Here is a 25,585-nt window from a genome sequence, read left to right as displayed (position 1 = left end):
GATATTGATAGGTTTCTAGATATAGAATATATCAAGGGATATTGGGATCGTGTGGGAAATTGGGGCTGAGGTAGATCGGTCAAGGATCTCATTGAATGGTTGAGCAGACTCGGTAGGCCAAATGGCCGACTCTTACTCCTGTTCTAATGGCTCTGCTGGTCAGGAAGCAGTGAGCTGAGCTTGGATCTGTCAATTAACATGAACCAGCACCATCAGGAGAATTGGGAGGGTGAATATTAGATACAGCAGAGTGAGAATGGAGGGAGATTGTGTGGGATGGAGATTTACAGCATTTAGAGAACAAGAGAGGAAAGAATGGTCCAGAGGAACTAGAACTGTCTGTTCTGAATTTCTATCCTGTACTAACAATAGTGACTTTTGTCAATTGTTTTTAAAGAATATTGGAAGAGGAGGAATTATAGACAGAAATCTCAAACATCACGTCTCGATGTGACATACTCACTTGATTCCTTCTGATCTGAATATCACCGGGCTCTGAATATCGTCGGCGAGAAGGAGAAATGTTTGTCCGATCTGCCGGTTTGAAAAGATTTTAAACGTGAGTGTGACTGTTAAAGCACCGAGACCCACACATCACACACCCGAGTGAGTGTTCCAGTGAACGGACTGTGGAAAGAGCTTTAACCAGTTACACGGTCTGAAAAAACATCGCACCATTCACAGTGAGGAGAGAGAGTGCACATGTTCTGTGTGTAGACAAGGCTTCCACTGATTGTCCAATCTGGAGAGACAAGAGGAGACACAAAACATGGAGAAACCGTGGAAATGTGGGGACTGTGGAAAGAGATACAGAGTCCCATCTCAGCTGGAGATTCATCGCCGCATTCACACTGGGGAGAAGCCATTCACCTGCTCTCAGTGTGAGAAGGAATTTGCTCAGTTATCCCACCTGCAGACACACCAGCGAGTTCACACTGGGGAGAAGCCATTCACCTGCTCTCAGTGTGAGAAGGAATTTGCTCAGTTATCCCACCTGCAGACACACCAGCGAGTTCACACTGGGGAGAGGCCATTCACCTGCTCTCAGTGTGGGAAAGGATTCATTAATTCATCCGCCCTGCGGAGACACCAGCGAGTTCACACTGGGGAGAGGCCATTTATCTGCTCTCAGTGTGGGAAGGGATTCACTTGGTTATCCAACCTGCAGACACACCAGCGAGTTCACTCTGGGGAGAGGCCATTCAGCTGCTCTCAGTGTAGGAAGGGATTTATTGATTTATCCACCCTGCTGAGACACCAGCGAGTTCACACTGGGGAGAAGCCATTCACCTGCTCTCAGTGTGGGAAGGGATTCAGTCAGTTATCCAGCTTGCAGACACACCTGCGAATTCACACAGAGGAGAGGCCATTCACCTGCTCTCAGTGTGGGAAGGGATTCAAAGATTCATCTACACTGCGGGTACACCAGCGAGTTCACACTGGGGAGAGGCCGTTCACCTGCTCTCAGTGTGGGAAGGGATTCAAAGATTCATCCAACCTGCGGACACATCAGCGAGTTCACACAGGGGAGAGGCCATTCACCTGCTCTCAGTGTGGGAAGGGATTCGCTCAGTTATCCAACCTGCAGAGTCACCAGCGAGTTCACACTGGGGAGAGACCATTCACCTGCTCTTAGTGTGGGAAGGGATTACATGGAACCATCGAAAATAGGAGCAGGAAGAGGCCATTCGGCCTTCGCACCTGCTCTGCCATTCATTATGATCATGGCTTATCATCCAACTCCGTAGCTTAATCCCGCTTTCCCCTCCATATCCTTTGATCCCCTTCACCCTAAGTGCTATATCTAACTGTTTCTTGAAAGCATACAATGTATTAGCCTCAACTATTTCCTGTGGTAACAAATTCCACAGACTCACCACTCTCTGTTTGAAGAAATTACTACTGTACTCTCTGTCCTAAATGGTCTACCCCATATCGTCAGATTGCGACCTCTGGTTCTTTACACCCCCACCATCGGGAAAATCTTTCCCACATCTACCCTGTCAGGTCTAGTTACAATATTTTAGGTTTTTATGAGATCCCCTATTCTTCTGAACTCCAGCGAATACAATCCTAACTGATTCAATCTCTCATACTTCAGTCCCACCATCCCAGGAATCAGTCTGGTAAACCTTCGCCGCACTCCCTCTAGAGCAAGAACATCCTTCCTCAGATAAGGAGACCAAAACTGCACACAACATTCCAGGTCTAGTCTCGCCAAGGCCCTGTATAATTGCAGCAAGATATCCCTGCTCCTGTACTCGAATCCGCTCGCAATGAAGGCTAACATACCATTTACTTTCTTTACCGCCTGCTGTATCTGAATACATACCTTCAGTGACTAGTGTACAAGGATACCCAGGTCTCGTTGCACATTCTCTTCTCCTAATTTATGGCCATTCAGCTAATAGTCTGCCTTCTCGTTTTGAGTCCGTGTGGAGACAAGTTCTCCCCGTGTCTGAGTGAGTCTCACCCCCATAACCCAAAGATGTGCAGGGTAGGTGAATTGGCCACGATAAATTGCCAGTTAATTGGAAAAAAATTGGGTAATTTAAATTTAAAAAAAAATCATTAATACATCTTGTGAATATCTGGGGTCCTAGCACCGATCCCTGCGGTACCCCATTAGTCACTGCCTGCTAATTTGAAAAAGACCTATTGATCCCTACTCTTTGTTTCCTGTCTGCCAACCAATTTTCTACCTATCTCAACACACCACCCCAATCTCATGTGCTTTAATTTTGCATGCTAATCTCTTATGTGGGACTTTGTCAAAAGCCATCTGAAAGTCCAAATATACTACATCCACTGGCTCGCCCTCGTCAACTCTACCAGTTACACCCTCGAAGAATTCCAGTAGATTTGTCAAGCATGATTTCTCCTTCATAAATCCATGCTGACTGCCCGATGTTGCCACTGTTTTCTTAGTGCTTTGCTTTAAGATCTTTGATAATGGATTCTAGAATTTTGCCGATGTCAGGCTTACTGGTCTATAATTCCCTTTTTTCTCTGTCTCGCTTTTTAAATAGTGGAGTTACATAAGCCACCCTCCAATTTGCAGGAACTGTTCCAGAGTCTATAGAATCCTGGAAGATGACCACCAATGCATCCACTATTTCTAGAGCCATTTGTTTAAGCCCTTTGGGATGCAGAGTATCAGGCCCTGGGGATTTATCACCCTTCAATCCCATCAATTTCCCCAACACCATTTCTCTACTAATATTGATCTCCTTCAGTTCCTCCCTCTCACTAAATCCCGCGTTCCCCAACATTTCTGGTGTCTGATTTGTGCCCTCGTTTGTGAAGACAGAACCAAAATATGTATTTATTTGCTCAGCCATTTCTTTGTCCCCAATTATCCATTCTCCTGTTTCTGACTGTAAGGAACCTACATTTATCTTCACCAACCTTTTTCTCTTCACATCCCTATAGAAACTTTTGCAGTCAGCCGAATTTCCTGTTTTAGGCCATTCCCAACATCACCACTCCAGTTTGGGCATCTATATACGATGCCCATGAATTTCCGTGCCCCTTGGTGTTTCTCAGCTGTACCCAGACAGATTCCACATTGTTGGAGCTAATATCCTTCCCCACTATTGCATTAATTTCCTCTGCCACTCCACTGCCTTTTCCTTTTTGTCTGTCCTTCCTGAATACTGAATATATTCAGTTCCAATCCCTGGTCACCCTTGGGCCATGTCTCCACAATCCCGATTATCTCACACCCGTTTATGTCTGTTTGCGTGATTCACTCGGTTATGCCGTCTGCAGTCACAACAGGGAGTTTATACCGGGGAGAGGCCATTCACCTGCCCTCAATGTGTGAAGGGGTTTTGTAATTCATCGCACTTTTTTAAATATAGAAATTTAGAGAACGCAATTCATTTTTTCCAATTAAGGGGCAATTTAGCGTGGCCAATCCACCTACCCTGCACATCTTTAGGTAGTGGGGGCAAAACCCACGCAAACACAGGGAGAAGTTGTCTCCACACGGAGACAATGTGCAAACTCCAGAGTCGGGATCGAACCTGGGACATCGGTGCCGTGTGGCAGCAATGCTAACCACTGCGCCACCATGCTGCCCACTTCAGTGCACTTTCTGAGACACCAACAAGTTCACAACTGATTACAGGGATTGGATTCTGCTGTTATTGTTTCTGTTGTCAATTATATCCAGGACTGCATTTGTTTCATTCTGTTGGTCAATGGGGATGGTCAGAGGGTTTCCTTCTGCTGGACTGACCAGTCTTACGACTTTGCCTCCAGTGGGCTGATTCTCTCTGAGCCTTCTTGTGAATATCTGGTTTTGCATTTCACAAGGATCAAAGAGTGAAAGGGTGTTTGGAGATTAGAAGATGTTGCATTACTATTTCTGTTTGGAAACCCCAAAAATCATGCCACATTGCCTTGAAGATGGGCTATGGTGGTTTCATGGTTCTTTTGTTTAATTTATCTTGGTGCTTCTCACAGAAGGAAACTATCCGGGTATGAGGGGCATGTTGTCTGAGGGGCACTGGGAAACTACATTAAATAGTATGGTGTGAGACAGACAATCAGAAATATTTAAGCAATTATTACAGATTTACACAGGGATGGGTTAGCTCAGTTGGCTGGAAGGCTGGTTTGTGCTGAGTGACACCAACAGCACAAGTTAAATTCCCATACTGGCTGAGGTTAGCCATGGTCTGTGTCAGTATTTATGCTCCACATGATCCTCCACCTACCCCTCTACATCTCCCCCATCAGCATGTCCTTCCATTCCTTTCTCCCTCATGTATGTATCTGGCTTCCTCTTCAATGGATTCATGCTGTTCACCTGAACCACTCGCTGTGGTAGCAAGTTGCACATTCTCACCACTCGCTTTGTAAAGCGGTTTCCGATGAAATTCCTGTTGAATTATTGAATCCCTTCACAATCTGAAAGATTTCCATCAGGTCACCCATCAGTCTTCTCTTTTCCAGAAAAAAGCAGCCCCAGCCTCTCCTGAGTGTTAAGTGCTCTCAGTTCTGTATATTATGAATCTTTGTTGCACCTTCTCCAGTGCCTCTATTTCCTTTTCCTAAATGGAGATGACAAATGTTGACAGTGCTCCCAGTGTAGTCTAACCCTGGCTCTAAACAAGTTGAACATAACCTCCCTGCTTTTCAATTCTATCCCTCTGGAATGGAACCTTATATATGGGGCCCACGCTTTAGGAAAGATGTGAAGTTCTTAGATTGTAGAGGACATTTACAATAATGATCTTTATTACTGTCACAAGTAGGCTTACATTAACACTGCAGTGAAGTTACTGTGGAAATTTACAAGAATGGCACCAGGGATAAGGGACTCCAGTTAGTTGGAGTGACTGGAGCAGCTGAATTTCTCTCCTGAGATCACAGCATCTGGACGGTGGGGAATGGGCCATTCAGCCCTTTGAGACCATGTTGGTTCTCTGTGGAGCAAATCAGTTTGTCCATTGCCTCGTTCTGTCCTGAATCCCTGTAGGTTTATTTCTCTCAGTGCCCATCCAATGTTCTGTTGAAATCCTTCCCTCATTTCTGCATCTCCCACCTTTGTAGGCAGTAGGTTCCAGGTCATTACCACTCGTTTTACATGTACACAAGGCTCCTTCAGCACAGAGGAGTCTATTTGGCCCATTTTCCCTATGCCAGCTCTTTGTGTAGCGATCCATTTAATCCCATTATTCAACTTTTTTTTCAGAATGCATCAAATTCCCTTTTGGAAGTTACAGTGCAATGGGATTTCAGCACTATTTATAAACAGTGCATTCCAAGTCACAACAACACGTTGTGTATATGATGTGTCTGGGGTTTCACAGAGTATCAAAATGGTGTCAATGATGTTATTACACAAAATTAAGACTCAATCTTTATCAATGATTTTGGTGAGGACACCGAGTGTAATATATCCTGGATTGCGGACAATTGGAACAAGTGTACATTTCTATAAAACCTCTCACTACCACTGGACCTCCAAAAGTGTTTTAAAGCCAATGGCGTACTTTTGAAATATATTCACTGTTGTAATGCAAGAAGCTGTAAGTGCGCATGTATAATCGCATTTAGTTTCAAAATTGTTATTTTTATAGTGTATTCACTGTCATTAGTAACAAGGTCAAGGCAGCCCTTTTATACCTCTAACACGTGGCTTCCTGCAGCCATTTCACCTTCTGTACCTTTTCTATATTTATTGATTTCATAGCAAAAAGCAATAAATAAATTAATGATTATTCAGCAGTGAACATTGATTATTATTAGTGAATTGGTGTATTAGTTAATTATTTTGTAGAGACTTTATTTTAGAAAATAACACCATCGACAAAAATGTTTCCAGAAACTGTAGAGCTATCAGAATTTATTTGAAAAAATAAATTACTTTATAATTTTGAGAATTTACAAGACATCATATTCTGCCAAGACTATGTGGGCTAGGCAGTGGTGAAATGGTATTGTTACTGGCCGAGTAATCCAGAGACCCAGGTTAATGCTCTGGGGATCTGAAATCGAATCTGGCTACGACAGATATTGAAATTGAATAAAAGCCTCAAATTAAGTCTAATGTTGACATTGGCGATTGTTGTAAAAAGCCGTCTGGTTCATTCATGTTCTTTAGGAAATCGGCTCTCCTTATGTGGCCTGGCCTACACGTGACTCCAGATCCACAGCAATGTTGTGGTTGACATGTAAGTGCCTTCTGAATTAGCCTCACAAGACACGCAGTTCAAGGGCAATTGGAATGAGCAGTAAACGCTGGCCCAGCCAGTGATGCCCACCTCTCATGAATGAATCATTTTTAAGAAGGCTCATTGTTCAATTTGAAGACTAGTAAGAAACTGGCTCTTTGATTGGATTTGATTTATTGTCACGTGTATTGAGGTACAGCGAAAAGTATTGTACTGCGTGCAGTCCAGACAGATTGCTCCATACATGATAAAACAGGACATTCGATAAATACACAATGTAAATACATAGACACAGACACCGGCTGAAGCATACGGAGTGTAGTACTACTCAGTAGAGAACCAGTGTATCTTCCATTAATCAAATGTATTAATTAAATATGATATTAATTAGCTATAAGTCTGTAACAGATGATGAAATACCTGGTGATCCTTAATTAAGTTACAATTAATGAAACAGTAATGAATCAGTAATTATAGTAAAAGCCTGAGTTTTATTTGTTGTAAAAATGTAAAAGCTTAATTGTATGTATAAAGAATGTGCAATGAGGATAAATGTACTGGCAAGAGAGACCTTCAAGCTCTGATTAGCCTCAACATTTGAAACTAAGAATAAGGAATTACAGTAACTGTATGAAACAGTTAAATTGTATTCCTGCCTAAGATGTGGAGATGCCGACGTTGGACTGAGGTGAGCACAGTAAGAAGTCTTACAACACCAGGTTAAAGTCCAACAGGTTTGTTTCAAACACGAGCTTTTGGATCACTGCTCCTTCCTCAGGTGAATCTGAGGAAGCACAACCTCTTCACCAAGGAAAACTGGGAAGACTGTGTGAGGTGGGCAAGGAGATACCTTGGGAAGGTTCAAAGAAAGTGAATCTACCAATAGTAAAATGGACTCTTGTTGACAAGAGCACTGGGACTCTCGAGCAAGCTGAACTTTCAAACCTCATTGTCACATTGGGTTAGTTTTGTTCAGGGTTAAGCTTCTAGTATTGCCAAGGTGATATGTTTCATTGTAAAATGGGACAAAGAGAAACCATTATCTGAACAATGTGTAATAAGGTCCTTGTTACAGTGTTTATAATGTTGACATGTGTTGTCGCATGAAAGGATTCTGAAAACATGCTTACTTCAGAAGCTTTATTCCTTGGGGATGGGAGGGCATGTGATGACCCAGGTACTTTGGGAAAATACCTTTAATAATTTAATAGTAAGATTAATAATTATTATTAGTATTGTTTTATTATTATTTTGGGAAAATACTTTTTTGTGCAATGAACCCTTTAAGACCCAAAGTGAAACTGGAGATTCTTCTGAAGGAGAGAATTGATTTCCTGGTTCTGAGGTCATCAGTTCCAAGAAATGACCATGTGACCTGAGGTTGCTCTGGGAACGTAAAGGTGAAGAAGCCAAGACTGAATAGACAGATAATCGTATATTCAATTACACTTTCCGTCCCACTGAAGCAGGTGCGGTTGCTGGGGGTAAAGAACAGACACAATTAATAAGGAAACCTGCAGTTCAAAACAGAGCGTGGAGCTTCCAACCGCTCTGGGTGTTGAAGCAGTGCACTGAGAATACAGCAGGGACTGTGTTACATCGTGTGTTACACAGTCGGAAAGGACAGCTTGCTGAAGGCTAGGAGAGCAGGGGGTTGTGGATCGGAAAACACCACTTGCTTCTATTTCAGTTATGCGAAATCCAACCATACAGTTTAAAGAGACCCAAATATTGAGTCTCTGAGGACATAAGAGCGTCACAACCCGAAAGAGAGAGCATTTACAGACGTGCACTTTGTTGGTGTTCACAATCTTCACGGACCTTGGCTAGAATTTGGCTGTTGGTGGAAGTGACTCAAAGGCCAAGTCCATTGGGTTGGAAGTGAGGGATCCGACATTGCAGAGGGAGATTGGGAAGACTGAGATCGTCCATGGTGCAACATTTCCACAGGAAGTAATGTGAGGGCTCAGAACAATGTGGGATATATCTCTGTTGTACTGACTATTAAAGTGAAATTTATCTTGTTCTGTGAAATATCCAGTCCCTGTTAATTCAGGTTTGTGTCGATTTTAGTTGGTTTGTTGAGTGAAAGTTTGAAAATGTGAAATTTTGTCCATTGGTTTTCTTTCCATTGGAGATTCCTTTCATTTAATAAGTTATCAATCTCTACAGAGATGGTAACAATAGACAGAGAGGCATTAGGGCAGTGGAGGAATCCATTCTACTCATCGGGTCCAAGCTAACCCCTGTGTAAATTATCCATTCAGTCCCATTCGCGCCTTCAATCCCCTTACCCCTGTGAGTCTATTGCCCTCAAGTCCTCATCCAATTTCCTTTTGATATCTGGGAAAGATGGGAGGAACTAAAGGAAATCCAGTTTAATCTGGCACATCCGCTGTTTATTATTAAGACCTGGAAGATAATAAGGTGTTTAGTTAATAAACAAGTCGAACCTGGATCAGGTCAATAAAATGGGGACATCCAATAGGGTTGATGTGTATCTGAGATGCTGAAGCTCTATGTTAACACGTTAAAATATTTGAGATAGACAGACAAACATTAGAACTGGTCCCAATCCCCATTAAAACACATTTACTGGAAGTTTAGTAAGGGGATCTCCTCTGCCACTCATTCAGCTCCTGGCTGATCTACACCTCGACTCCATGCTCCCGTCTTTGCTGCTCTTTGCACAGGGTTGGGTTGATGAAGGACGGAAGCTGGCGAGGTGAGACTAGGGAAGGGGACCCTGGGCAGACTCGTTCACTGGAGCTCCACAGTGAATCTATCCAACAGCCACAGCGACCTCTAACGTTGGAACATGGATGCTGCCGTTAAAGGATGCTGTGAAAATTCCCTTGTTGCCACACACCGGTGCCTGTTCAGGTACACTGAGGGAGAATTCAGAGTGTCCAATTCACCTAACAGCACAACTTTCAGGACTTGCGAGAGGAAACTGGAGCACCCGAAGGAAACCCACGCAGACAGAGGGAGAATGTGCAGACTCCTCACAGACAGTGACCCAAGCCGGGAATCAAACCTTGGTCCCTGGCGATGTGAAGCAAAGGTGCTAACCACTGTGTTACTGTGTCGCTTGTAGATGCGACACACTGCTGCCACTGGGTATCAGTGGTGGAGATGGTGAATGGGGTGCTGATCATGTGCCTGCTTTGTCCTGTATAAAACAAACTCTCCGATTTGAATAAGACTGTCTGATAATTAAGCACTTTAAAGAATTGATTAAAACCTGATACATTTAAATAATCCAGTCCATTTGAAAGGAAAGAGCTGCTCTTCAAAGACATATTGGTACAAATCACATGAGATCTTTGTAGTTGAATTGAATGTCTTGACTCCTCACACAGACACCTGGCTGACAAGAGGCACTGATTGGACAATAGCTGGAAACAATGAGCTGAAATGTTTTTCTGGGAGTGAAACTGTTTCTCTTTAACCCGGAATCGACTGTGTGAGAGTTAAAGGCAATACCAGGCTAAATTACATTGAATATACAGCACAGAAACAGCCCAACCAATCCAAGCCAGTGTTTATACTTCACTTGAGCTTCCTCTCATGCTTTCCCATCTGACTCGATCAGTGTATCCATCTGTTCATTTTACCCTCATGTGTTCATCCAGCCTCCCCATAAATATATCGATGTTATTCACCTCCACCAATCACTGGTAGCGAGTTCCACATTCCCACCACTCTCTGGGGAAGAAGCTTCTGAATTCCTGATTAGATTATCTCACATTCATAGCTTCTAGTTTTTGTCTTGCCATTACAAGTGAAAACATTCTTCATATGTATCAAAACCTTTCATAATTTACAGCCCTCCATTAGCCCCTCGGCCTTGTATTTTGATGAGAGCAGTGACCCGGCCTATTCACCGTCTCCTGATTGGTTTAACCTCTCACACTAAAAATCTGCAGACAAAAATGCTTCGTTCACACTTGAGCTCAGCACAGTGAGGGCAGTGATGGAGTTACAAGGGAGCCTGAGAACAGCAGATTCACTGAGATTGGGTGGGCTGGTCGGATCTGTGTGAATAAACTGGTTAATCAGACTGTCCATGATCAGGGACTTAGTGTTCTGGGTAGTGGAGGAGCCCAAGTGACAGCCTTCAGTAACAGATTAATTTGCATTTATACAGCACATTTAATGTAATTAAACATCCCAAGGTGTTTCACAGGGACATTGTAAATCCAGGTTTCACAAATGATTTGATAAAATTATCCAAGCTCATGATCATGTGACAGAAAATACTGCTGCTTTCTGTCTCTGCCTCCACACACTCATTCCCTATTGATTGTAACACTAATTCATCTCACTATCCTTCTGCTTTTCCCCCAATTCTCCTCCCCTGAAGGTGCTGACTCTCGGGTTCAGCTTCACACTCAGCTGTTGATCTCCCCAATATGTCACCCAGGTGTCTCAAGTTAACAAACTGTTTTCTACGGGGGATGTCAGAATCAAACCCAGTGACACATGTACTTTGTGTCTGGAATGGGGTCACTTCCCCCCACTCCCACTTTCATCCCAGTCCCAGGGGTTTGGTGACTGGTTTGGAGATGGTTAATGGCGGCTGAATCTCCCATACTCCCCATCGCCGGGGAAATCGCTCTATCCACCGGGCGCGGGGCTATCCAGGACTGCGCATGTCCAAATGAGAGGAAACCATGCGCAGTGGTGGATATTTCTGTTGGAGTCAAAAGGGCATCCATAACCACGTGACATCCGTTGCCCATTTTTTTCTTTCGGCCAGCAACCAATGGGAAGAGTGGGACGACCGGAATACTCTGGTCCTCCAGCCAGTCCAAAGCGCGCTGGCTTTGCGTTAATGACGTTTCAGCTTCATATAGACTGAAAAATTCTGCTGTCTCCAACATCTGTGAGTAAAACACTTACTTTTCTCCCCCTTTCCATTTCTTTTCTCATTCTGACCTTCAATTGGTCACTTGCAGCAACTGAAGGGAAAGGAAGCGAATCCAGGGAGGGAGCAGACTCTGGAAAGCTTGGCCCAGGTCTCTCTCTCTCTCTTAAAGACATTGACATCCTTTGCTCCCTCACCTTGACACATTTATTTGGCTAAAAGGATTCATAGAATTTACAGTGCAGAAGGAGGCCAATTGGCCCATTGATCTGCACCGGCCTTTGGAAAGAGCACTCTACTTAAGCCCACCTCATCGCCGTAACCCAGTAATCTCACCTAAACTTTTTGCACACAAAGGGCAATTTATCATGGCCAATCCACCCAACTTGCACATTTTTGCACTGTAGGAGGAAACCGGAGCACCCGGAGGAAACCCATGCAGACATGGGGAGAACATGCTGACTCCGCGCAGGCAGTGAACCAAGCCGGGAATCGAAACTGGGACCCTGGAGCTGTGAAGCAACTGGGCTAACAACTGTGCTACCTTGCTGCCCCTGATGGTCTCTTTTCTAGCCCAGCAGGTTTGTTTCAAACACGAGCTTTCGGAGCACTGCTCCTTCCTCAGGTGAATTCATCTGAGGAAGGAGCAGTGCTCCGAAAGCTCGTGTTTGAAACAAACCTGTTGGACTTTAACCTGGTGTTGTAAGACTTCTTACTGTGCTCACCACAGTGCAACGCCGGCATCTCCACATCATGACTCTTTTCTAGCGTTCACAATTAAAGGGCTGGTTTCCCCAGGAGATGGCTGACATGTAAGGGGACAGTAAATTAATGGAGGATTGAAATAAGTGTAGTGTTGTTATATTGGACAGATTAGATATATTATTGGCTCTGTAATAAAGCACATGTATTATTATTTCTAGTTGTGTAATATCGTACTGTAGCTACATTATATATTTCCAGAAGAGAAAATGCTGGAAAATCTCAGCTGGTCTGGCAGTACCTGTGAGGAGAGAAAAGAGCTATTGTTTTTGAGTCCAGATGACCCTTTGTCAAAGCTAAAAATGATAGAAAGTGGGAGACATTTATACCATAGGGCAAGGGAAAGAAAGATCAGTCATAACTACAGAAACAAAGGAGAAAGAAGGGCAACACAGGGTAGCACAATGGTTAGCATTGTGGTTTCACAGCGCAGGGTCCCGGGTTCAATTCCCGGCTTGGGTCACTGTGTGGAGTCTGCACGTGTTCCCCGTGTCTGTGTGGATTTTCTCCGGTTCCTTCCCAAAAGTCCTGAAAGATGTGCTATTAGGTAATTTGGACATTCTGAATTCTCCCTCTGTGTACCCGAACACGTGCCGGAATGTGGCGACGAGGGGCTTTTCAAAGTAACTTAATTGCAGTGTTAATGTAATTCTACCTGTGACAATAAAGATTATTTAAAAAATAAAGATTATAATGGCAGTCCCTAGAGAGAATAAAAGGTGAGAAAGACCAAACAGCAGTGAAACTAAAATCAGAGGGTAAGGTGTGACAGATGAAGATGTGGGGGGAGGGGGCCATGATGGGAGAGAGGTACAATGAGAAAAAGGAGGAATGCGGGAAGCAAAGGGTAAAGAAAGGGGGGATAAGATGGGAAAGAGTGAGGGGCAAATATACATATATATGAAGAAAGACAAGAAAGAAATAACAGGTAATAGACAGTTAAAATGAAATGGAAAGAAAACAAAGAGGTTGAGGTGGGGTAGAGCTAATCATCTGAAGTTGTTGAATCCGATATTGAGACCGGAAGGCTGTAGCGTGCCTAACTGGAAGATGATATGCTGTTCCTCCCATTTGCGTTGAGCGTCACTGGGACATTGCAACAAGCCAAGGACAGGCAAGGGAGCAAGGTCTTGTGTTAAAATGGCAAGCAGGGACAGGACGGTGGCACAGTGGTTAATCACTGCTGCCTCACGGCGCCGAGGTCCCAGGTTCGATCCCGGCTCTGGGTCACTGTCCATGTGGTGTATGCACATTTTTCCCGTGTCTGCTTGGAGATGTCCCCTACAACCCAAAGATGTGCAGTGTAGGAAGATCGGCACGGTAAAACTGTCCCTTAATTGGAAAAAATTAATTCTGTACTCCAAATAAATAAATAAAATGGCAAGCAACGGGAAGGTCAGGGTCCTGAATGCGCACAGACCGAAGGTGCTCAGCAAAGCGACCATTGCCATCTAGAAGGACAAGAGCAGCAGATACCTGGGAACCCCACCACCTGGAGGTTCCCTTCCAAGTCACTCACCAGACTGACTTGGAAATATATCGCCGTTCCTTCACTGTCGCTGGGGCAACATCCTGGAACTCCCTCGCTAACAGCACAGTGGGTGTGCAAGGAGGCCACTTAACACCACTTTCTGAAGGGGAACTCGGGATGGGCAACAAATACTGGCCTAACCAGCGACGCCCAAATCCCGTAAATTAATTTTTTATTTTTTTTAATAAATGTTTTTTATTGAGCTTTCATATTTTATATATCACAAATTACAAATTATTAGAGAGAAAAAAAGAAAAAACAAAAAATTAACATGTATATTTACAGGTAAGCATCTTCATAACAACAATTGTGGCTGCCCCCTTTAGCCAGCATACATATTTTACATTCCCCAATATGGCCGAGGCACATGTTTATAGGCATTTATTTATAGTTTGGTTTTGGGCCTTAGCTTGCCATCAAACCCCCATAACGAACCCGTAACCCCCCCCCCCCCCCCCCCCCTCCGATTCCCGTCCATTTTCCCCTGATTCTTGGCCACCCGACTATTCTTCCTCTTGTATGTTGGCCACAAACAGGTCCCGGAACAATTGCATGAATCGCTCCCACGTTCTATGGAAGCCGTCATCTGACCCTCGGATGGCGAATTTGATTTTCTCCATTTGGAGAGATTCCGAGAGGTCGGACAGCCAGTCTGCAGCTCTGGGCGATGCTGCTGACCGCCAGCCAAACAGGATTCTACGGCGGGCGATCAGGGAGGCAAAGGCAAGGGCGTCCGCCCTCCTCCCCAGGAATAGATCTGGCTGGTCTGAAACCCCGAAGACCGCCACTATCGGGCATGGCTCCACCCTCACCCCCACCACTTTGGACATAGCCTCGAAGAAGGCTGTCCAGTACTCCACAAGTCTGGGGCAAGACCAGAACATGTGGGCGTGGTTGGCCGGGCCTCTTTGGCACCGTTCACATCTGTCCTCCACCTCCAGGAAGAACCTACTCATACGGTTTCTCGTTAAGTGGGCTCTATGTACCACTTTTAGTTGCGTCAGGCTGAGCCTTGCGCACGTGGAGGTGGAGTTGACCCTATGCAGTGCTTCGCTCCAGAGTCCCCACCCTATCTCCATCCCCAGGTCGTCCTCCCATTTCCTTCTTGTTGCGTCCAGTACGGTGTCGTCCCTTTCTACCATTCGGTCATACATGTCGCTACAGTTCCCTTTCTCTAGGATACTTGCGTCCAGTAGGTCTTCCAGTAGTGTCTGTCGTGGCGGTTGTGGGTATGTCCTTGTCTCCTTTCGTAGGAAGTTTTTGAGCTGCAGGTACCGTAGCTCGTTCCCCCCAGCTAGCTGAAATTTCTCTGTCAATTCGTCCAGTGTTGCGATCCTGTCGTCCGTGTATAGGTCCCTGACTGTCAGTGTCCCCCCGTCCTGCCTCCACCTTTTGAAGGTGGCGTCAGTCAGTGCTGGTGTGAACCTATGGTTGTTGCAGATGGGAGCCTTGTCCGACATTTTGGTCAGGCCAAATTGCTGCCGCAGTTGGTTCCAGGATTGGAGGGTGGCTGTCACCACTGGGCTGCTGGAGTGTATTTTGGGTGGGGATGGGAGTGCTGCCGTGGCGAGGGCCCGGAGGGAGGTCCCCATGCAGGAGGCCTCCTCCGCATGCACCCACTCGGCTTCTGGCTCCTGGATCCATCCCCTTACTCGCTCGGCTGTTGCCGCCCAGTGGTAGAATTGTAGATTCGGGAGGGCTAGCCCCCCACTGGATTTTGTTTTTTGTAGGACCTTCTTTGGGATCCTAGCATTTTTACCCCCCCATACGAACACCATGATAAGTTTGTCCAGCGCTTTGAAAAAGGCCTTGGGTATGTAGATCGGAATGGATCTAAACAGGAAGAGGAACCTGGGCAGTACGTTCATTTTGATCGTCTGGACTCTCCCCGTGAGGGAGAGCGGGAGTGTGTTCCATCTTTGCAGGTCCTTTTTAACTTCCTCCGTCAGGCTGGTGAGGTTCCATTTGTGGATCCCTTTCCAGTCATGAGCTATTTGGATCCCCAGGTAGCGGATTTTGTGTCGGGCTTGTTTGAACGGCAGCCCCTTTAGTGCTGCCCCCCCCGCGGGTGTACTGGGAAGATCTCACTTTTGCTCATGTTGAGTTTGTAGCCCGAGAAGGCTCCAAACTCTTTCAGGAGCACGATGATTCCGTCCATGCTGCTTTGTGGGTCCGAGATATAGAGGAGCAGATCATCCGCATAGAGTGAGACTCTGTGCTCTCTACCTCCCCTTCGGATCCCCGTCCAATTTTTTGCTGCCCTGAGCGCGATTGCTAGCGGTTCGATTGCTAGTGCGAACAGCAGCGGGGACAGTGGGCATCCTTGAATCAATTTATTTTAAAAAAAAATTTAGAAGACTCAATTCTTCTTTCCAATTAAGAGGCAATTTAGCATGGTCAATTCATCAACCCTGCACATCGTTTTACGTTGTGGCGGTGAGACCCATACGGACATGGGGAGAATGTGCAGACTCCTCATGGACAGTGACAAGGGGCCGGGATCTTCAATGAATTTAAAGACAATGTGGTGAAGCTTTGGAATTCTCTACCCCTGAGGATTGTGGAGCCTCAGTCATCAAGTATTTTCAAGACAGAGATTGACATGTTTCTAGATATTGAAGATAGTGAGGGAGATGGGGGATAGTGTGGGAAAGTGGTGCTGAGGTAGATCGGCCAATGATCCCGTTGAATGGTTGGGCAGGCTCGATGGGCTGAATGGCTGACTGCAGCTCCTATTTATTATGATCTCTGTGTCCAGGACAGGAAGCAGTAAGCCGGGATCTGTCAATCAGCCTGAATCAGCACCTTCAGGAGAATTGGGAGGGTGAATATTAGATACAGCAGAGTGAGAATGGAGGGAGAGTGTGTGGGATGGAGATTTAAGCTTTTGGGGAACAAGAGAGGAAAGAATGTTCCAGAGAATTTAAAATAATCTGTTCTGAATTTCTATCCTGTACTGACTGTCATATCTTTTGTAAACTCCTTTTACAGGATGTTAAAAGGGTGGGATTTACAGACAGAAATCTCAACTGTCACGTCTCGTTCTGACAGTCACTCAATTCATCGGCCATTATCTAGAAGGAGTAATGTTTGCCCAACGTGTTGGCTTCAAAAGATTTTAACCATCAGTGTGACTGGAAAAGCACCGAGACACACACACCCGAATGAGAGTGTTCCAGAGCACTGACTGTGGAAAGAACTTTAACCAGTTACACAGCCTGAAAACACATCACACCATTCACAGCGGGGAGAGACCGTACACGTGTTCTGTGTGTGGTCAAGGCTTCAACTGATTGTCCAACCTGGAGAGACACGAGGAAACCCAAAACATGGAGAAACGATGGAAATGTGGGGACTGTGGGAAGGGATGCAGATCTCCATCAGAGCTGGAAGCTCATCGACGCAGTCACACTGGGGAGAGGCCATTCACCTGCTCTCAGTGTGGGAAGGGATTCACTGAGTTATCCAGCCTGAAGAAACACCGGCGAATTCACACTGGGGAGAAGCCATTTACCTGCTCTCAGTGTGGTAAGGGATTCCCTTCCTTATTCCACCTGCAGACACACCAGCGAGTTCACACTGGGGAGAGGCTGTTCACCTGCTCTCAGTGTGAGAAGGAATTCACTGAGTTATCCAGCCTGAAGAAACACCAGCGAGTTCACACTGGGGAGAGGCCGTTTACCTGCTCTCAGTGTGGGAAGGGATTCTGTGTTTCCTCTTCACTGCTGAGACACCAACAAGTTCACAATTGATCACAGTGATGGATTCTGCGGTTATTGTTTCTGCTTCAATTACGTCCAGGGCTGCATTTCGTTCTCTCTTCTCTTTCACTCTCAGGGATTCTGAGACAGGAAAAGTGATGCAAAGGTGGCGAACAAGAAATATTAAAAATTCATTCGATCAAAGGAGGAGGCTCATAAAGTGGCCCAAATAGTAGCAAGCCGGAGGATTGGGAACTTGTTTAGAATTCAACAAAGGAGGACCAATAAACTGATCAAGAGAAAAGAGAATATGAGAGCAAACTAGCGAGAAACATAAAAACCGACTGGAAAAGCTTCTATAGGAATGTGAAAAGAGAAAGATTAGCAAAGACCAATGTGGGTCCATTCCAGGCAGAGACAGGAGAGTTTATAATGGGGAATAAGGAAATGGCAGAGAAACTAAACAATGTGTGTCTGTCTTCATGGAGGAAGATACAGAAATTGTCCCCAAAACATGAGAGAACCAAGGGACCAGTGAGCACGAGGAACTGAAAGAGATTAGTATTAGTGAAAAAGTAGCACTGGAGAAATTAATGTGGTTGAAAGTTAATAAATCCCCAAAAGCTGATGCTCTACATCCCAGAGTGTTGAAAGAGGCGGCTGGAGAGATAGTGGATACATTGGCGATCATCTTTCAAAATTCTATAGATTCTGGAATGGTTCCTGCAGATTGGAAGGTGGTAAATGTAACCCCACTATTTAAGGAGGGAGAGAGAAAACAGGGAACCACAGACCCATTAGCCTGACATCAGTAGGAGGGAAAATGCTGCAATCTATTATAAAGGATGTGATAACATATGAATTAGGAGCAGGAGTAGGAGTCACGAAGTAGGCCACTCGGCCCCTCGAGCCTACTCCACCATTCAATAAGGTCACGGCTGATCTGATTATAACCTCAAAACCACATTTCCACTGACCCCCGATAACCTTTCACCTTCTTGGCAAGAATTTATCCAGCTCTGCCTTAAAAATACTCACACACTGTTTCCACTGCCCTTTGAGGAAGAGAGTTCCAAAGACTCGTGACCCTCAGAGTGAAAAAGTTCTCCTCTGCCTTAAATGGACAACTTGTTACTTTTAAAGTGACTCCAATTTCTAGATTCTCCCACAAGAGGAAACATCCTTCCCACATCCACCCTGTCGAGGCCCCTCAGGATCTTATACAGTTCAATCAAGTCACCTAAACTCCATCGGACACAAGCCCAGCCTGTCCAATCATTCCTCATAAGGCCAGCCTCCAATTCCAGGTATGAGTCCAGTAAACCTTCTCTGAACTGCTTCCAACACATTGACATCATTCCTTAAATGAGAGCAATACTGTACACAGTGCTCCAGATGTGGTCTCACCAATGTCCTGTATAACTGAAGCATAACCTCCCTACTTTTGTATTCAATTCCCCTCACAATAAACAATAACATTCTATTAGCTTTCCTAATTACTTGCTGTACCTGTATACTCGCCTTTTGTGATTCATGCTCTCGGACACCCAGATCCCTCTGAATTTCAGAGCTCTGCAATCTCTCACCATTTCGATAATAAGCTTTTTTATTCTTTGTGCCAAAATGGACAATGTCACATTTTGCCACATAATACTAGATTTTACAGATCTTTTCCCACTCACGTAACCTATCTATAATCCCTTTGTAACCTCCTTATGTCCTCTTCACAATTTTCTTTCCTACCTATCTTTGTATCATTGGAACATAGGAGCAGGAATTGGCCATTCAGCCCATCGAGCCTGCTCCACCATTCAACACGATCATGGCTGATCATCGACTTCAATGCTTTTCCCCCACACTATCCCCATATCCCTTTGTGTTATTGTTATTTAGAAATCTGTCAGCCTCTGCTTTAAACACACTCAATGACTGAGCTCCCACAGCCCTCTGGGGTAGAGAATTCCAAAGATTCACAACTTGTCGATTTCTATTGATCAAATAATTGCCCTGTTCTATTCCCGTATCCGTATCGGTTTATTTCCCTCAAAAGCCCATCCAATTTCCTTTTTGGAAACATTCCATCATCTCCGCTTCTACCCCCCGGTAGGAAGTGGGTTTCAGGAATTTCCCAAATACTGCCAAACTCTGGTTCAAGTCTAAGATTTTCTTCAAATGTAAATGAGAATCAATGGGCAAAGAAGGAGGCCATTAAGCCCACCATTCCCATGCTAGCTCTTTGAATGAACAATCTCATTGGTCCCATCACCCTGCAAGTTTATTTTCCTGCAGAACCTGTCCAGTTCCCTTTTGAAAGTTACAGTAGAATTTACTTCCTGCACCATTGTCAGGCAGTGAATCCCAAATCACAACAAGTTATTCTGTTTTAAACCAAATAGTTTCATGAGATACTGTGTTTGGATTTTCACAGGGGATTTGAAATGAAGTGAAAGACATGGTTGTTACATAAAATCAAGTCTCAGTCTTCATGAGTGATCTTTGTGAGTGGACCGAGTGTGATATATCCAAGTTTAGGGACTAGTTCTAAAAATAAATTACATTTATTTGAGCGGCACAATGGCATAGTAGAATGTGGGGAATATTACCCCGTTTCCCTGAGTTTCTGTGGCTATAACTCATGTTTCATTCTCACTTCCACAGTATAAATATTCCCCACTTTCTCTGACTGTTGACTTTGACTTTCAAGAGTCATTGAACTTGAAACGTTGGCTCTTTTCTCTTACTACAGATGCTGCCAGACCTGCTGAGATTTTCCAGCATTTTCTCTTCCGTTACGGGTGAGTGGATATGGGTAGAGTGCTCTTTGGAAGAATCGGTGCCGACTCGATGGGCTGAATGGCCTCCTTCTGCACTCAAGGGATTCTATATCTATTTCTATAACACCTTTCATGACCACACAATCTCCTCAAGCTTTTTACAGCCTTTGAAGTATTTTTGAAGTGTAGTCACTGTTGTAATGCTGGAAATTCTGGGTCTGCCTCATTAATAATATTTCGTTCTAAAAATCAATCACTCATCATCTTCACTGTTATAAGTAACAAGGTTAAGGAAGCCATGTTAAACTCTGAAATGTGACTGGACCTTTATTTTAAAAATTCATTCTGTATAAACCAAACTGTTTCTAGAAACTGATGAATAAGGCAAAATTGTTTAACAAATTGTTCCAGAAGTTTGTAAAGCTGCAGGGTATCATCCTGCCAAAGTCTGGCTCAAGTCTAAGACTCATTGTTCAATCCAATCAAAGTTAGTAAGAAAGAAAGTGATTGACTTCCATAAAACAAACTTTTTCAACCAGTGGATATTGTATTAACCAAATGTATTAATTAAAGATGACTGTATTAATTAGCTGCCAGTCAGTAACAGATGACTGATTAAGTAATGAGCCTTAATTGAGTGACAATTAAATAATCGATAATGAATCAGTAGTTATAGTAAGAGACTTAGTTTTATTTGCTGCAAAAATGTAAAAGCTTAATTGCTGTGTCTGTAAAGAATGTGCAATGAGGATAAATGTACTGGCAAGAGAGACCTTCAAACTCTGATTAGCCTCAACATTTGAAACTGTATGAATAAGGGATTGTATAGAATCAGATAACGGGATAGTATGAAACAGTTCTATTGTATTCCTGTCTGAGATAATGAGAGAAGGGGTGTCAGTAATTGGGGATCCAATTAAATTAATCCAGTGACCAAATTGACCAATTGTCATGTTACAACAGACCCAACTCTGATGTGAGGTAATGGTTACTTTGGGGGATAAAAGTAGAGGTTCTGAAGGTCTTCCTTGCTGGCCAAGTACTGATGACTACCGAGGCCGAGTTCCAAGGAAATTACTGTCAAAGAAGGAGCCAGACTCCCGACGCTGAATTCTACAAGAATTACTGTCAAAGAAGGAGCCAGAGAGGGTTACGCTGCTACAGACTGATCACCCACATGAAGTTGGAAAAGTCAATGTCTTAAAGTTTCTTTGAATAAACCTTTTTAATTTAATGTCAAGCGAATTCTGTCTTTGTCTTAATTGCCTTGTCTGAACCAAAGTGAATTTATTAAATGGTAAGTTGGGGGTGGATGAAATCAATAAAGTTCCAAATAACAAGTTCAGAAAACATAAATCTTCAATTTAAAAACTTGTATTTCTGTAGCACCTTTCACAACCACAGGACGTCCCAAAGTGCTTTACAGCCAATGAAGTACTTTTGAAGTGTAGTCACTGTTGTAATGTAGGAAACGCAGCAGCCAATTTACACACAGCAAGATCCCACACACAGCAATGTGTTAATGAGCAGATGATCTGTTTTTAGTGATGTTGACTGAGGGATAAATATTGACCAGGACACCGGGGATAACTCCCCTGCTCTTCTTCAAAATAGTGGCTGTGGGAACTTTTACACCCACCTGATCGGGACAGACAGGGCCTCAGTTTCACATCTTATTTGAAAGAAGGCTGTTCTGACAGTGCAGCACTCCCTCAGTGCTGGGACCAGGAATGTTGGATGTCATTTTTGTCCTCAGGTCCCTGGACTGGGATTTGAATCCACAACCTTCTGATTCAGAGGTGAGAGAGCTGCCCACTGAGCCACGGCTGACACTATAGACAATACAAAGTTAGAAATGGAAATTTACCCGTTAAAACTCCCACCCTTTGTCTTCCCTCTCACCCACTTTCCCTAAAGTACATCAATGTAACATGAAAAGGGGTGGCACGGTAATAATAGAAACCCCAGTATAAATAACCTGGATTTGACTGACAAATGTTGAGTCTTGGTTTAGAGCCACAAGTTTTGGCTTCCCATTTGAGCCTCGGGCACCTTTCTGTCTCTGTTGCTGGTGTCAATGAGAGCCAGGAGACAGAGCTGAGGCTGAATTTAGCTGAGAATAACGGGGCCTGTGACCCAGTTGGGAAACTGCCATGGGCGTCGCACTAATAGAGAGACAGGAAGGTGCTGGAGGACTGACTGGGAAATGGGTTCCAACCAATTGTTATATCGGTCACTCAGAGCTAAAGAGAAACCCGTCTCTTTAAATACATATTTAGGGAAGAGGCTGCAATGAAATCTGTTCCTTTTAACCTGCACAAAAGCAGGAGCCTCAGATGCACAGACTGCTGAAGGAGTCCATTCGGCCCATCATGTCCCTGCTATCTCTTTAAAAGACACTCGGATTCATCCAAGTGCTCTGCTCTTTCCGCACAACCCTGCAAATTCTTCCCTTTCAAGTATTTACCCTTTGGAAAGATACAATTTAAGCTGTTTTCAAGCAGATCAGAACAACTCACTGTGTCAAAAAATAAAATTAAATCTCATCTTTCCCTCGGGCTGCTTTGCCAATTACCTTAGAGGGACTTACTTTCTGTTACAGAGTCTGTCAACCCCTTTCACCCACTTTCCCTGAAGGACATCAATCTAATAATGAAAAGTGAAGAAAAATCAAACATTTTTACTGATAAACATTCATTCATGAAACTGAACATGGTTAAAACAACAGAGATGTTTTCTCTTTAATTCATCTGTAGCCTGTTCCCTGCTCTCTTTGTGGAACACCTCCGCTCAGTCCACAAGCCTGACCCTGACCTTCCGCTTGCTGCCATTAGAATTCACCACCTTGCTCTCAGGCTTACATTTCTGTCCTTGGCCTGCTGCAATGTTCCGGAGAAGCCCAACACAAGGTGGACAAATAGCCCCTTATCTGTGGCTGGTTTAGCATAGTGGGCTAAGAAGCTGGATTGTAATGCAGAACAAGAGAGCCACGTGCGTTCAATTCCCGTACCAGCCTCCCGGAATAGGCGCCGGAATGTGGCGACTAGGGGCTTTTCACAGTCACTTCACTGAAGCCTACTTGTGACAATAAGCTATTATTATCTTCCGATGAGGCACTTTACAGCCTTCTGGACTCAACATAGAAAGAGCAAGAGGGCGGCATGGTGGTGCAGTGGTTAGCACTGCTGCCTCATGGCACTGAGGCCCCGAGTTCGATCCCGCCCTGGGTCACTGTCCGTGTGAAGTTTGCACATTCTCCCCGTGTCTGCATGGGTCTCACCCCCACAACACAAAAGGATGTGCAGGGTAAGTGAATTGGCCACGCTAAATTGGCCCTTAATTGGAAAAAGCAATTGGATACTCTAAATTTAAAAAAAATACAAGAGCAAGAATGTACTGTTGAGGCTATATAAAGCTCTCATCGGACCCCATTTGGAATATTGTGAGCAGTTTTGGGCTCCATATCTGAGGAAGAATGTGCAGGCCTCGGAGAGGGTGCAGAGGAGGTTCACAAGAATGATCCCCGGAATGAAGGAGATATGAGGAGCGTTGAGGACCCTAGGTCTGTACTTGATGCAGTTTAGAAGGATAAGGGGGGATCTCATCGAAACTTAACTGAGACGCTGTTATTACTGCATTATTAACCAATTATTACTGAATTGTTATTGTACTTTATAATCACTTTTTGAATAAAATACTTTCAGAATGCATGTAATGCTTGCAAAGCTATGCCCGCTCCATTGTTAAAGGCTGTTCTCAACTATTAAAGGCAATGTGAATGAGTTCCTCTCCGCGCTTACTTCTATCCTGTCACATTCCTTTCTTCTATTCATTATTTTGATTCATCTTATTAATCTTTCAAAGAATCAAAAGGGGAGACTGATCGAAATCAGTGTTTTGTTCCCTGTGTGGTAGGTAACATGTGCTCCTCAATCCTTGTTTAGTGATGACGTATTCTGAATCCCGATGAAGAAGATTCGAACTCTTCCAGTAATAACAAAAGGTTTATTGAGTAGCTACAACAGTATTTACATGAGTTCTTTACTTTAACTTTGATACTAGTGATAAGGTTAACAAGGTCTAACTATGGTACCTATACATAACTCCACTGGCCATCTAAACTAGTCTGCTGTTGCTATGATCACAGTGCACCCAAGAGAGAGAGAGATCCCCAATGTGGCTGCCTTTTATACCCCTGTTGGTCCGGCCCTCTAGTGATCATGTGGTGCTACTGATGACACATTAACCCCTTGTGTACATGCACACATAGAGATCACCACAATCAGATGTTCTGGTTAGCTATAGACGAGGTAGATAGGGGGTTTAAATAAGAAATCATAGGGAGTAATTGACTGAATCATATTAACCGTGAGAGTAAGAGAAGCTGACTAACTGGGAATTAATCACATAAGACTTAAAATGTTCATATTTTGCAAGTTGTGTAAACTGCTAGAGACTGCAATGTCAAATCACAGAAAGACCCTTTGTGTTAAAACCCGGGTTCGATCCCCGGGTTACTCTTGTGTGGAGTTTGCACATTCTCCCCGTGTCTGCGTGGGTCTCACCCCCACAACCAAAAGATGTGCAGGTTTGGTGGATTGGCAATGCTAAATTGGAAATAACTATTTGGGTACTCTAAAATGTAAAAACAACATTACCCTTCCCTTTGCCTTTTGTTCCAGCACAATTTTTATCATTTAATCTCACCCACCCTCTAACCAATCCGACTTTCCCTTTTGTTCTACCTGACCCCCTTTCTCACCAGCATCAAACCCATCACATTTCTCCCTCTCTTTAGTTCAGAAGTAGAGTTACATTGGACGTGAAACATTAACTCTGTTTCTCTCTCCACAGATGCTGCCAGACCTGCTGCGTTTTTCCAGTTCTTTCTGTGTTTATTTCAGATCTGCCTGTAGTGGGGCAAAATCACTATTTACCATCCAGGAAAAAATAAATGTCCTTCATCATCTTTTGTGGATCATTTCAGCGGAAATGTGCTCTCCCAGGCTCAAAGAGCATCAGCCCACTGGAAGCAAGGTTGTGAGACCGGCCAGTCCAGCAGAATGAAACCCTCCGACCCTCCCACTTCATCAAGTGTCACAATGAACATGGTTCAGTTCCTGGGTGTGATTAACAGCAGCAATAACAGCAGAATCCAACCCCTGTCATCACTTGTGAACTCGCTGGTGTGTCCGCAGTGTGGATGATGTTCGAAACCTCTTAGCACAGTGAGAGCAGCTGAACGGTTTCTCCTCAGTGTG

At 44.2% G+C, this 25,585-nt stretch overlaps 1 pseudogene; it reads left to right on the top strand.

Moving 5' to 3' along the window:
• Positions 1–769: 769 nt before the first annotated feature.
• LOC119951601 lies at positions 770–17,982 on the top strand (annotated as a pseudogene).
• Positions 17,983–25,585: the final 7,603 nt, after the last annotated feature.

Source organism: Scyliorhinus canicula, chromosome 17 (assembly GCF_902713615.1).
Source record: "Scyliorhinus canicula chromosome 17, sScyCan1.1, whole genome shotgun sequence".
Classification (NCBI taxonomy): Eukaryota; Metazoa; Chordata; class Chondrichthyes; order Carcharhiniformes; family Scyliorhinidae; genus Scyliorhinus; species Scyliorhinus canicula.
The sequence above is the reverse complement of the archived record's forward strand: the minus strand, read 5'-3'. Positions and strand labels throughout refer to the sequence as shown.